The 16,427-nt window shown below is 33.7% G+C and overlaps 1 protein-coding gene across 1 annotated transcript in view; it reads left to right on the forward strand.

Annotated features, from left to right (window-relative positions):
- LOC148454303 (usherin-like) overlaps positions 1 to 16,427 on the forward strand; it is a gene marked incomplete at both ends in the record, with an annotated part of 948,215 nt that overhangs the window by 297,016 nt on the left and 634,772 nt on the right. The window lies entirely within an intron of this gene.

Here is a 16,427-nt window from a genome sequence, read left to right on the forward strand (position 1 = left end):
TGTCCTAGTTACTGTACTATGGGTTATCGTATATTAGTGTCCTAGTTACTGTACTATGGGTTATCGTATAATAGTGTCCTAGTTACTGTAATATGGGTTATCGTGTAATAGTGTCCTAGTTACTGTACTGTGAGTCATATTATAATAGTGTCCTAGTTACTGTACTATGAGTTATCATATAATAGTATCCTAGTTACTGTACTATGGGTTATCGTATGATAGTGTCCTAGTTACTGTACTATGGGTTATCATATAATAGTGTCCTAGTTACTGTACTATGAGTCATTGTATAATAGTATCCTAGTTACTGTACTATGGGTTATCGTATGATAGTGTCCTAGTTACTGTACTATGGGTTATCATATAATAGTGTCCTAGTTACTGTACTATGAGTCATCGTATAATAGTGTCCTAGTTACTGTACTATGGGTTATCGTATATTAGTGTCCTAGTTACTGTGCTATGGGTTATCGTATATTAGTGTCCTAGTTACTGTACTATGGGTTATCGTATATTAGTGTCCTAGTTACTGTACTATGGGTTATTGTATATTCGTGTCAAAGTTACTGTACTATGGGTTATCGTATGATAGTATCCTAGTTACTGTACTATGGGTTATCGTATAATAGTGTCCTAGTTACTGTACTATGGGTTATCGTATATTAGTGTCCTAGTTACTGTACTATGGGTTATCGTATAATAGTGTCCTAGTTACTGTACTATGGGTTATCGTATGATAGTATCCTAGTTACTGTACTATGAGTCATCGTATAATAGTGTCCTAGTTACTGTACTATGGGTTATCGTATAATAGTGTCCTAGTTACTGTACTATGGGTTATCGTATGATAGTATCCTAGTTACTGTACTATGGGTTATCGTATAATAGTGTCCTAGTTACTGTACTATGGGTTATCGTATATTAGTGTCCTAGTTACTGTACTATGGGTTATCGTGTAATAGTGTCCTAGTTACTGTACTATGAGTCGTATAATAGTATCCTAGTTACTGTACTATGGGTTATTGTATGATAGTGTCCTAGTTACTGTACTATGAGTCATTGTATATTAGTGTCCTAGTTACTGTACTATGGGTTATCGTATAATAGTATCCTAGTTACTGTACTATGAGTCATTGTATACTAGTGTCCTAGTTACTGTACTATGAGTCATTGTATAATAGTATCCTAGTTACTGTACTATGGGTTATCGTATGATAGTGTCCTAGTTACTGTACTATGAGTCATTGTATAATAGTATCCTAGTTACTGTACTATGGGTTATCGTATAATAGTGTCCTAGTTACTGTACTATGGGTTATCGTATGTTAGTGTTCTAGTTACTGTACTATGAGTCATCGTATAATGTCCTAGTTACTGTACTATGAGTCATTGTATAATAGTATCCTAGTTACTGTACTATGAGTCATTGTATACTAGTGTCCTAGTTACTGTACTATGGGTTATCCATATAATAGTGTCCTAGTTACTGTACTATGAGTCATTGTATACTAGTGTCCTAGTTACTGTACTATGGGTTATCGTATATTAGTGTCCTAGTTACTGTACTATGGGTTATCGTATATTTGTGTCCTAGTTACTGTACTATGAGTCATTGTATAATAGTATCCTAGTTACTGTACTATGGGTTATCGTATGATAGTGTCCTAGTTACTGTACTATGGGTTATCGTATAATAGTGTCCTAGTTACTGTACTATGAGTCATTGTATAATAGTATCCTAGTTACTGTACTATGGGTTATCGTATGATAGTGTCCTAGTTACTGTACTATGGGTTATCATATAATAGTGTCCTAGTTACTGTACTATGAGTCATCGTATAATAGTGTCCTAGTTACTGTACTATGGGTTATCATATATTAGTGTCCTAGTTACTGTACTATGAGTCATTGTATAATAGTATCCTAGTTACTGTACTATGGGTTATCGTATGATAGTGTCCTAATTACTGTACTATGAGTCATTGTATAATAGTATCCTAGTTACTGTACTATGGGTTATCGTATAATAGTATCCTAGTTACTGTACTATGAGTCATTGTATACTAGTGTCCTAGTTACTGTACTATGAGTCATTGTATATTAGTATCCTAGTTACTGTACTATGAGTCATTGTATAATAGTGTCCAAGTTACTGTACTATGGATTATCGTCTATTAGTGTCCTAGTTACTGTACTATGGGTTATCGTATATTAGTGTCCTAGTTACTGTACTATGGGTTATTGTATAATAGTATCCTAGTTACTGTACTATGAGTCATTGTATAATAGTATCCTAGTTACTGTACTATGGGTTATCGTATGATAGTGTCCTAGTTACTGTACTATGGGTTATCGTATAATAGTGTCCTAGTTACTGTACTATGAGTCATTGTATAATAGTATCCTAGTTACTGTACTATGGGTTATCGTATGATAGTGTCCTAGTTACTGTACTATGGGTTATCATATAATAGTGTCCTAGTTACTGTACTATGAGTCATCGTATAATAGTGTCCTAGTTACTGTACTATGGGTTATCATATATTAGTGTCCTAGTTACTGTACTATGGGTTATCGTATATTAGTGTCCTAGTTACTGTACTATGGGTTATCGTATATTAGTGTCCTAGTTACTGTACTATGGGTTATCGTATAATAGTGTCCTAGTTACTGTAATATGGGTTATCGTGTAATAGTGTCCTAGTTACTGTACTGTGAGTCATATTATAATAGTGTCCTAGTTACTGTACTATGAGTTATCGTATAATAGTATCCTAGTTACTGTACTATGGGTTATCGTATGATAGTGTCCTAGTTACTGTACTATGGGTTATCATATAATAGTGTCCTAGTTACTGTACTATGAGTCATTGTATAATAGTATCCTAGTTACTGTACTATGGGTTATCGTATGATAGTGTCCTAGTTACTGTACTATGGGTTATCATATAATAGTGTCCTAGTTACTGTACTATGAGTCATCGTATAATAGTGTCCTAGTTACTGTACTATGGGTTATCGTATATTAGTGTCCTAGTTACTGTGCTATGGGTTATCGTATATTAGTGTCCTAGTTACTGTACTATGGGTTATCGTATATTAGTGTCCTAGTTACTGTACTATGGGTTATTGTATATTCGTGTCAAAGTTACTGTACTATGGGTTATCGTATGATAGTATCCTAGTTACTGTACTATGGGTTATCGTATAATAGTGTCCTAGTTACTGTACTATGGGTTATCGTATATTAGTGTCCTAGTTACTGTACTATGGGTTATCGTATAATAGTGTCCTAGTTACTGTACTATGGGTTATCGTATGATAGTATCCTAGTTACTGTACTATGAGTCATCGTATAATAGTGTCCTAGTTACTGTACTATGGGTTATCGTATAATAGTGTCCTAGTTACTGTACTATGGGTTATCGTATGATAGTATCCTAGTTACTGTACTATGGGTTATCGTATAATAGTGTCCTAGTTACTGTACTATGGGTTATCGTATATTAGTGTCCTAGTTACTGTACTATGGGTTATCGTGTAATAGTGTCCTAGTTACTGTACTATGAGTCGTATAATAGTATCCTAGTTACTGTACTATGGGTTATTGTATGATAGTGTCCTAGTTACTGTACTATGAGTCATTGTATATTAGTGTCCTAGTTACTGTACTATGGGTTATCGTATAATAGTATCCTAGTTACTGTACTATGAGTCATTGTATACTAGTGTCCTAGTTACTGTACTATGAGTCATTGTATAATAGTATCCTAGTTACTGTACTATGGGTTATCGTATGATAGTGTCCTAGTTACTGTACTATGAGTCATTGTATAATAGTATCCTAGTTACTGTACTATGGGTTATCGTATAATAGTGTCCTAGTTACTGTACTATGGGTTATCATATGTTAGTGTTCTAGTTACTGTACTATGAGTCATCGTATAATGTCCTAGTTACTGTACTATGAGTCATTGTATAATAGTATCCTAGTTACTGTACTATGAGTCATTGTATACTAGTGTCCTAGTTACTGTACTATGGGTTATCCATATAATAGTGTCCTAGTTACTGTACTATGAGTCATTGTATACTAGTGTCCTAGTTACTGTACTATGGGTTATCGTATATTAGTGTCCTAGTTACTGTACTATGGGTTATCGTATATTAGTGTCCTAGTTACTGTACTATGAGTCATTGTATAATAGTATCCTAGTTACTGTACTATGGGTTATCGTATGATAGTGTCCTAGTTACTGTACTATGGGTTATCGTATAATAGTGTCCTAGTTACTGTACTATGAGTCATTGTATAATAGTATCCTAGTTACTGTACTATGGGTTATCGTATGATAGTGTCCTAGTTACTGTACTATGGGTTATCATATAATAGTGTCCTAGTTACTGTACTATGAGTCATCGTATAATAGTGTCCTAGTTACTGTACTATGGGTTATCATATATTAGTGTCCTAGTTACTGTACTATGAGTCATTGTATAATAGTATCCTAGTTACTGTACTATGGGTTATCGTATGATAGTGTCCTAATTTCTGTACTATGAGTCATTGTATAATAGTATCCTAGTTACTGTACTATGGGTTATCGTATAATAGTATCCTAGTTACTGTACTATGAGTCATTGTATACTAGTGTCCTAGTTACTGTACTATGAGTCATTGTATATTAGTATCCTAGTTACTGTACTATGAGTCATTGTATAATAGTGTCCAAGTTACTGTACTATGGATTATCGTCTATTAGTGTCCTAGTTACTGTACTATGGGTTATCGTATATTAGTGTCCTAGTTACTGTACTATGGGTTATTGTATAATAGTATCCTAGTTACTGTACTATGAGTCATTGTATAATAGTATCCTAGTTACTGTACTATGGGTTATCGTATGATAGTGTCCTAGTTACTGTACTATGGGTTATCGTATAATAGTGTCCTAGTTACTGTACTATGAGTCATTGTATAATAGTATCCTAGTTACTGTACTATGGGTTATCGTATGATAGTGTCCTAGTTACTGTACTATGGGTTATCATATAATAGTGTCCTAGTTACTGTACTATGAGTCATCGTATAATAGTGTCCTAGTTACTGTACTATGGGTTATCATATATTAGTGTCCTAGTTACTGTACTATGGGTTATCGTATATTAGTGTCCTAGTTACTGTACTATGGGTTATCGTATATTAGTGTCCTAGTTACTGTACTATGGGTTATCGTATAATAGTGTCCTAGTTACTGTACTATGGGTTATCGTGTAATAGTGTCCTAGTTACTGTACTGTGAGTCATATTATAATAGTGTCCTAGTTACTGTACTATGAGTTATCGTATAATAGTATCCTAGTTACTGTACTATGGGTTATCGTATGATAGTGTCCTAGTTACTGTACTATGGGTTATCATATAATAGTGTCCTAGTTACTGTACTATGAGTCATTGTATAATAGTATCCTAGTTACTGTACTATGGGTTATCGTATGATAGTGTCCTAGTTACTGTACTATGGGTTATCATATAATAGTGTCCTAGTTACTGTACTATGAGTCATCGTATAATAGTGTCCTAGTTACTGTACTATGGGTTATCGTATATTAGTGTCCTAGTTACTGTGCTATGGGTTATCGTATATTAGTGTCCTAGTTACTGTACTATGGGTTATCGTATATTAGTGTCCTAGTTACTGTACTATGGGTTATTGTATATTCGTGTCAAAGTTACTGTACTATGGGTTATCGTATGATAGTATCCTAGTTACTGTACTATGGGTTATCGTATAATAGTGTCCTAGTTACTGTACTATGGGTTATCGTATATTAGTGTCCTAGTTACTGTACTATGGGTTATCGTATAATAGTCTCCTAGTTACTGTACTATGGGTTATCGTATGATAGTATCCTAGTTACTGTACTATGAGTCATCGTATAATAGTGTCCTAGTTACTGTACTATGGGTTATCGTATAATAGTGTCCTAGTTACTGTACTATGGGTTATCGTATGATAGTATCCTAGTTACTGTACTATGGGTTATCGTATAATAGTGTCCTAGTTACTGTACTATGGGTTATCGTATATTAGTGTCCTAGTTACTGTACTATGGGTTATCGTGTAATAGTGTCCTAGTTACTGTACTATGAGTCGTATAATAGTATCCTAGTTACTGTACTATGGGTTATTGTATGATAGTGTCCTAGTTACTGTACTATGAGTCATTGTATATTAGTGTCCTAGTTACTGTACTATGGGTTATCGTATAATAGTATCCTAGTTACTGTACTATGAGTCATTGTATACTAGTGTCCTAGTTACTGTACTATGAGTCATTGTATAATAGTATCCTAGTTACTGTACTATGAGTCATTGTATAATAGTGTCCTAGTTACTGTACTAAGGGTTATCGTATGATAGTGTCCTAGTTACTGTACTATGGGTTATCATATAATAGTGTCCTAGTTACTGTACTATGAGTCATCGTATAATAGTGTCCTAGTTACTGTACTATGGGTTATCGTATATTAGTGTCCTAGTTACTGTACTATGAGTCATTGTATAATAGTATCCTAGTTACTGTACTATGGGTTATCGTATGATAGAGTTCTAGTTACTGTACTATGAGTCATTGTATAATAGTATCCTAGTTACTGTACTATGGGTTATCGTATAATAGTATCCTAGTTACTGTACTATGAGTCATTGTATACTAGTGTCCTAGTTACTGTACTATGAGTCATTGTATAATAGTATCCTAGTTACTGTACTATGAGTCATTGTATAATAGTGTCCTAGTTACTGTACTATGGGTTATCGTATATTAGTGTCCTAGTTACTGTACTATGGGTTATCGTATATTAGTGTCCTAGTTACTGTACTATGGGTTATTGTATAATAGTATCCTAGTTACTGTACTATGGGTTATCGTATAATAGTGTCCTAGTTACTGTACTATGGGTTATCGTATATTAGTGTCCTAGTTACTGTACTATGAGTCATTGTATAATAGTATCCTAGTTACTGTACTATGGGTTATCGTATGATAGTGTCCTAGTTACTGTACTATGAGTCATTGTATAATAGTATCCTAGTTACTGTACTATGGGTTATCGTATAATAGTATCCTAGTTACTGTACTATGAGTCATTGTATACTAGTGTCCTAGTTACTGTACTATGAGTCATTGTATAATAGTATCCTAGTTACTGTACTATGAGTCATTGTATAATAGTGTCCTAGTTACTGTACTATGGATTATCGTCTATTAGTGTCCTAGTTACTGTACTATGGGTTATCGTATATTAGTGTCCTAGTTACTGTACTATGGGTTATTGTATAATAGTATCCAAGTTACTGTACTATGGGTTATCGTATAATAGTGTCCTAGTTACTGTACTATGAGTCATTGTATAATAGTATCCTAGTTACTGTACTATGGGTTATCGTATGATAGTGTCCTAGTTACTGTACTATGAGTCATTGTATAATAGTATCCTAGTTACTGTACTATGGGTTATCGTATAATAGTGTCTTAGTTACTGTACTATGGGTTATCGTATGTTAGTGTTCTAGTTACTGTACTATGAGTCATCGTATAATGTCCTAGTTACTGTACTATGAGTCATTGTATAATAGTATCCTAGTTACTGTACTATGAGTCATTGTATACTAGTGTCCTAGTTACTGTACTATGGGTTATCGTATAATAGTGTCCTAGTTACTGTACTATGAGTCATTGTATACTAGTGTCCTAGTTACTGTACTATGGGTTATCGTATATTAGTGTCCTAGTTACTGTACTATGGGTTATCGTATATTAGTGTCCTAGTTACTGTACTATGAGTCATTGTATAATAGTATCCTAGTTACTGTACTATGGGTTATCGTATGATAGTGTCCTAGTTACTGTACTATGGGTTATCGTATAATAGTGTCCTAGTTACTGTACTATGAGTCATTGTATAATAGTATCCTAGTTACTGTACTATGGGTTATCGTATGATAGTGTCCTAGTTACTGTACTATGGGTTATCATATAATAGTGTCCTAGTTACTGTACTATGAGTCATCGTATAATAGTGTCCTAGTTACTGTACTATGGGTTATCATATATTAGTGTCCTAGTTACTGTACTATGAGTCATTGTATAATAGTATCCTAGTTACTGTACTATGGGTTATCGTATGATAGTGTCCTAATTACTGTACTATGAGTCATTGTATAATAGTATCCTAGTTACTGTACTATGGGTTATCGTATAATAGTATCCTAGTTACTGTACTATGAGTCATTGTATACTAGTGTCCTAGTTACTGTACTATGAGTCATTGTATATTAGTATCCTAGTTACTGTACTATGAGTCATTGTATAATAGTGTCCAAGTTACTGTACTATGGATTATCGTCTATTAGTGTCCTAGTTACTGTACTATGGGTTATCGTATATTAGTGTCCTAGTTACTGTACTATGGGTTATCGTATATTAGTGTCCTAGTTACTGTACTATGGGTTATTGTATATTAGTGTCCTAGTTACTGTACTATGGGTTATCGTATAATAGTGTCCTAGTTACTGTAATATGGGTTATCGTGTAATAGTGTCCTAGTTACTGTACTGTGAGTCATATTATAATAATGTCCTAGTTACTGTACTATGAGTTATCGTATAATAGTATCCTAGTTACTGTACTATGGGTTATCGTATGATAGTGTCCTAGTTACTGTACTATGGGTTATCATATAATAGTGTCCTAGTTACTGTACTATGAGTCATCGTATAATAGTGTCCTAGTTACTGTACTATGGGTTATCGTATATTAGTGTCCTAGTTACTGTGCTATGGGTTATCGTATATTAGTGTCCTAGTTACTGTACTATGGGTTATCGTATATTAGTGTCCTAGTTACTGTACTATGGGTTATTGTATATTAGTGTCAAAGATACTGTACTATGGGTTATCGTATGATAGTATCCTAGTTACTGTACTATGGGTTATCGTATAATAGTGTCCTAGTTACTGTACTATGGGTTATCGTATATTAGTGTCCTAGTTACTGTACTATGGGTTATCGTATAATAGTGTCCTAGTTACTGTACTATGGGTTATCGTATGATAGTATCCTAGTTACTGTACTATGAGTCATCGTATAATAGTGTCCTAGTTACTGTACTATGGGTTATCGTATAATAGTGTCCTAGTTACTGTGCTATGGGTTATCGTATGATAGTATCCTAGTTACTGTACTATGGGTTATCGTATATTAGTGTCCTAGTTACTGTACTATGGGTTATTGTATAATAGTATCCTAGTTACTGTACTATGGGTTATCGTATAATAGTGTCCTAGTTACTGTACTATGGGTTATCGTATATTAGTGTCCTAGTTACTGTACTATGAGTCATTGTATAATAGTATCCTAGTTACTGTACTATGGGTTATCGTATGATAGTGTCCTAGTTACTGTACTATGAGTCATTGTATAATAGTATCCTAGTTACTGTACTATGGGTTATCGTATAATAGTATCCTAGTTACTGTACTATGAGTCATTGTATACTAGTGTCCTAGTTACTGTACTATGAGTCATTGTATAATAGTATCCTAGTTACAGTACTATGAGTCATTGTATAATAGTGTCCTAGTTACTGTACTATGGATTATCGTCTATTAGTGTCCTAGTTACTGTACTATGGGTTATCGTATATTAGTGTCCTAGTTACTGTACTATGGGTTATTGTATAATAGTATCCAAGTTACAGTACTATGGGTTATCGTATAATAGTGTCCTAGTTACTGTACTATGAGTCATTGTATAATAGTATCCTAGTTACTGTACTATGGGTTATCGTATGATAGTGTCCTAGTTACTGTACTATGAGTCATTGTATAATAGTATCCTAGTTACTGTACTATGGGTTATCGTATGATAGTGTCCTAGTTACTGTACTATGGGTTATCGTATAATAGTGTCCTAGTTACTGTACTATGAGTCATTGTATAATAGTATCCTAGTTACTGTACTATGGGTTATCGTATGATAGTGTCCTAGTTACTGTACTATGGGTTATCATATAATAGTGTCCTAGTTACTGTACTATGAGTCATCGTATAATAGTGTCCTAGTTACTGTACTATGGGTTATCATATATTAGTGTCCTAGTTACTGTACTATGAGTCATTGTATAATAGTATCCTAGTTACTGTACTATGGGTTATCGTATGATAGTGTCCTAATTACTGTACTATGAGTCATTGTATAATAGTATCCTAGTTACTGTACTATGGGTTATCGTATAATAGTATCCTAGTTACTGTACTATGAGTCATTGTATACTAGTGTCCTAGTTACTGTACTATGAGTCATTGTATATTAGTATCCTAGTTACTGTACTATGAGTCATTGTATAATAGTGTCCAAGTTACTGTACTATGGATTATCGTGTATTAGTGTCCTAGTTACTGTACTATGGGTTATCGTATATTAGTGTCCTAGTTACTGTACTATGGGTTATTGTATAATAGTATCCTAGTTACTGTACTATGGGTTATCGTATAATAGTGTCCTAGTTACTGTACTATGGGTTATCGTATATTAGTGTCCTAGTTACTGTACTATGAGTCATTGTATAATAGTATCCTAGTTACTGTACTATGGGTTATCGTATGATAGTGTCCTAGTTACTGTACTATGAGTCATTGTATAATAGTATCCTAGTTACTGTACTATGGGTTATCGTATAATAGTATCCTAGTTACTGTACTATGAGTCATTGTATACTAGTGTCCTAGTTACTGTACTATGAGTCATTGTATAATAGTATCCTAGTTACAGTACTATGAGTCATTGTATAATAGTGTCCTAGTTACTGTACTATGGATTATCGTCTATTAGTGTCCTAGTTACTGTACTATGGGTTATCGTATATTAGTGTCCTAGTTACTGTACTATGGGTTATTGTATAATAGTATCCAAGTTACAGTACTATGGGTTATCGTATAATAGTGTCCTAGTTACTGTACTATGAGTCATTGTATAATAGTATCCTAGTTACTGTACTATGGGTTATCGTATGATAGTGTCCTAGTTACTGTACTATGAGTCATTGTATAATAGTATCCTAGTTACTGTACTATGGGTTATCGTATGATAGTGTCCTAGTTACTGTACTATGGGTTATCGTATAATAGTGTCCTAGTTACTGTACTATGAGTCATTGTATAATAGTATCCTAGTTACTGTACTATGGGTTATCGTATGATAGTGTCCTAGTTACTGTACTATGGGTTATCATATAATAGTGTCCTAGTTACTGTACTATGAGTCATCGTATAATAGTGTCCTAGTTACTGTACTATGGGTTATCATATATTAGTGTCCTAGTTACTGTACTATGAGTCATTGTATAATAGTATCCTAGTTACTGTACTATGGGTTATCGTATGATAGTGTCCTAATTACTGTACTATGAGTCATTGTATAATAGTATCCTAGTTACTGTACTATGGGTTATCGTATAATAGTATCCTAGTTACTGTACTATGAGTCATTGTATACTAGTGTCCTAGTTACTGTACTATGAGTCATTGTATATTAGTATCCTAGTTACTGTACTATGAGTCATTGTATAATAGTGTCCAAGTTACTGTACTATGGATTATCGTGTATTAGTGTCCTAGTTACTGTACTATGGGTTATCGTATATTAGTGTCCTAGTTACTGTACTATGGGTTATCGTATATTAGTGTCCTAGTTACTGTACTATGGGTTATTGTATATTAGTGTCCTAGTTACTGTACTATGGGTTATCGTATAATAGTGTCCTAGTTACTGTAATATGGGTTATCGTGTAATAGTGTCCTAGTTACTGTACTGTGAGTCATATTATAATAATGTCCTAGTTACTGTACTATGAGTTATCGTATAATAGTATCCTAGTTACTGTACTATGGGTTATCGTATGATAGTGTCCTAGTTACTGTACTATGGGTTATCATATAATAGTGTCCTAGTTACTGTACTATGAGTCATCGTATAATAGTGTCCTAGTTACTGTACTATGGGTTATCGTATATTAGTGTCCTAGTTACTGTGCTATGGGTTATCGTATATTAGTCTCCTAGTTACTGTACTATGGGTTATCGTATATTAGTGTCCTAGTTACTGTACTATGGGTTATTGTATATTAGTGTCAAAGTTACTGTACTATGGGTTATCGTATGATAGTATCCTAGTTACTGTACTATGGGTTATCGTATAACAGTGTCCTAGTTACTGTACTATGGGTTATCGTATATTAGTGTCCTAGTTACTGTACTATGGGTTATCGTATAATAGTGTCCTAGTTACTGTACTATGGGTTATCGTATGATAGTATCCTAGTTACTGTACTATGAGTCATCGTATAATAGTGTCCTAGTTACTGTACTATGGGTTATCGTATAATAGTGTCCTAGTTACTGTGCTATGGGTTATCGTATGATAGTATCCTAGTTACTGTACTATGGGTTATCGTATATTAGTGTCCTAGTTACTGTACTATGGGTTATTGTATAATAGTATCCTAGTTACTGTACTATGGGTTATCGTATAATAGTGTCCTAGTTACTGTACTATGGGTTATCGTATATTAGTGTCCTAGTTACTGTACTATGAGTCATTGTATAATAGTATCCTAGTTACTGTACTATGGGTTATCGTATGATAGTGTCCTAGTTACTGTACTATGAGTCATTGTATAATAGTATCCTAGTTACTGTACTATGGGTTATTGTATAATAGTATCCTAGTTACTGTACTATGAGTCATTGTATACTAGTGTCCTAGTTACTGTACTATGAGTCATTGTATAATAGTATCCTAGTTACTGTACTATGAGTCATTGTATAATAGTGTCCTAGTTACTGTACTATGGATTATCGTCTATTAGTGTCCTAGTTACTGTACTATGGGTTATCGTATATTAGTGTCCTAGTTACTGTACTATGGGTTATTGTATAATAGTATCCAAGTTACAGTACTATGGGTTATCGTATAATAGTGTCCTAGTTACTGTACTATGAGTCATTGTATAATAGTATCCTAGTTACTGTACTATGGGTTATCGTATGATAGTGTCCTAGTTACTGTACTATGAGTCATTGTATAATAGTATCCTAGTTACTGTACTATGGGTTATCGTATAATAGTGTCCTAGTTACTGTACTATGGGTTATCGTATGTTAGTGTTCTAGTTACTGTACTATGAGTCATCGTATAATGTCCTAGTTACTGTACTATGAGTCATTGTATAATAGTATCCTTGTTACTGTACTATGAGTCATTGTATACTAGTGTCCTAGTTACTGTACTATGGGTTATCGTATAATAGTGTCCTAGTTACTGTACTATGAGTCATTGTATACTAGTGTCCTAGTTACTGTACTATGGGTTATCGTATATTAGTGTCCTAGTTACTGTACTATGGGTTATCGTATATTAGTGTCCTAGTTACTGTACTATGAGTCATTGTATAATAGTATCCTAGTTACTGTACTATGGGTTATCGTATGATAGTGTCCTAGTTACTGTACTATGGGTTATCGTATAATAGTGTCCTAGTTACTGTACTATGAGTCATTGTATAATAGTATCCTAGTTACTGTACTATGGGTTATCGTATGATAGTGTCCTAGTTACTGTACTATGGGTTATCATATAATAGTGTCCTAGTTACTGTACTATGAGTCATTGTATAATAGTATCCTAGTTACTGTACTATGGGTTATCGTATGATAGTGTCCTAATTACTGTACTATGAGTCATTGTATAATAGTATCCTAGTTACTGTACTATGGGTTATCGTATAATAGTATCCTAGTTACTGTACTATGAGTCATTGTATACTAGTGTCCTAGATACTGTACTATGAGTCATTGTATATTAGTATCCTAGTTACTGTACTATGAGTCATTGTATAATAGTGTCCAAGTTACTGTACTATGGATTATCGTCTATTAGTGTCCTAGTTACTGTACTATGGGTTATCGTATATTAGTGTCCTAGTTACTGTACTATGGGTTATTGTATAATAGTATCCTAGTTACTGTACTATGAGTCATTGTATAATAGTATCCTAGTTACTGTACTATGGGTTATCGTATGATAGTGTCCTAGTTACTGTACTATGGGTTATCGTATAATAGTGTCCTAGTTACTGTACTATGAGTCATTGTATAATAGTATCCTAGTTACTGTACTATGGGTTATCGTATGATAGTGTCCTAGTTACTGTACTATGGGTTATCATATAATAGTGTCCTAGTTACTGTACTATGAGTCATCGTATAATAGTGTCCTAGTTACTGTACTATGGGTTATCATATATTAGTGTCCTAGTTACTGTACTATGGGTTATCGTATATTAGTGTCCTAGTTACTGTACTATGGGTTATCGTATATTAGTGTCCTAGTTACTGTACTATGGGTTATTGTATATTAGTGTCCTAGTTACTGTACTATGGGTTATCGTATAATAGTGTCCTAGTTACTGTACTATGAGTCATTGTATAATAGTATCCTAGTTACTGTAATATGTGTTATCGTATATTAGTGTCCTAGTTACTGTACTATGAGTCATTGTATAATAGTATCCTAGTTACTGTACTATGGGTTATCGTATAATAGTATCCTAGTTACTGTACTATGAGTCATTGTATACTAGTGTCCTAGTTACTGTACTATGAGTCATTGTATAATAGTATCCTAGTTACTGTACTATGAGTCATTGTATAATAGTGTCCTAGTTACTGTACTATGGATTATCGTCTATTAGTGTCCTAGTTACTGTACTATGGGTTATCGTATATTAGTGTCCTAGTTACTGTACTATGGGTTATTGTATAATAGTATCCAAGTTACAGTACTATGGGTTATCGTATAATAGTGTCCTAGTTACTGTACTATGAGTCATTGTATAATAGTATCCTAGTTACTGTACTATGGGTTATCGTATGATAGTGTCCTAGTTACTGTACTATGAGTCATTGTATAATAGTATCCTAGTTACTGTACTATGGGTTATCGTATAATAGTGTCCTAGTTACTGTACTATGGGTTATCGTATGTTAGTGTTCTAGTTACTGTACTATGAGTCATCGTATAATGTCCTAGTTACTGTACTATGAGTCATTGTATAATAGTATCCTTGTTACTGTACTATGAGTCATTGTATACTAGTGTCCTAGTTACTGTACTATGAGTCATCGTATAATGTCCTAGTTACTGTACTATGAGTCATTGTATAATAGTATCCTTGTTACTGTACTATGAGTCATTGTATACTAGTGTCCTAGTTACTGTACTATGGGTTATCGTATAATAGTGTCCTAGTTACTGTACTATGAGTCATTGTATACTAGTGTCCTAGTTACTGTACTATGGGTTATCGTATATTAGTGTCCTAGTTACTGTACTATGGGTTATCGTATATTAGTGTCCTAGTTACTGTACTATGAGTCATTGTATAACAGTATCCTAGTTACTGTACTATGGGTTATCGTATGATAGTGTCCTAGTTACTGTACTATGGGTTATCGTATAATAGTGTCCTAGTTACTGTACTATGAGTCATTGTATAATAGTATCCTAGTTACTGTACTATGGGTTATCGTATGATAGTGTCCTAGTTACTGTACTATGGGTTATCATATAATAGTGTCCTAGTTACTGTACTATGAGTCATTGTATAATAGTATCCTAGTTACTGTACTATGGGTTATCGTATGATAGTGTCCTAATTACTGTACTATGAGTCATTGTATAATAGTATCCTAGTTACTGTACTATGGGTTATCGTATAATAGTATCCTAGTTACTGTACTATGAGTCATTGTATACTAGTGTCCTAGATACTGTACTATGAGTCATTGTATATTAGTATCCTAGTTACTGTACTATGAGTCATTGTATAATAGTGTCCAAGTTACTGTACTATGGATTATCGTCTATTAGTGTCCTAGTTACTGTACTATGGGTTATCGTATATTAGTGTCCTAGTTACTGTACTATGGGTTATTGTATAATAGTATCCTAGTTACTGTACTATGAGTCATTGTATAATAGTATCCTAGTTACTGTACTATGGGTTATCGTATGATAGTGTCCTAGTTACTGTACTATGGGTTATCGTATAATAGTGTCCTAGTTACTGTACTATGAGTCATTGTATAATAGTATCCTAGTTACTGTACTATGGGTTATCGTATGATAGTGTCCTAGTTACTGTACTATGGGTTATCATATAATAGTGTCCTAGTTACTGTACTATGAGTCATCGTATAATAGTGTCCTAGTTACTGTACTATGGGTTATCATATATTAGTGTCCTAGTTACTGTACTATGGGTTATCGTATATTAGTGTCCTAGTTACTGTACTATGGGT

The sequence above is a fragment of the Taudactylus pleione genome, unplaced genomic scaffold, assembly GCF_031769625.1.
Source record: "Taudactylus pleione unplaced genomic scaffold, aTauple2 ptg001012l, whole genome shotgun sequence".
In the NCBI taxonomy this organism is placed as follows: domain Eukaryota; kingdom Metazoa; phylum Chordata; class Amphibia; order Anura; family Myobatrachidae; genus Taudactylus; species Taudactylus pleione.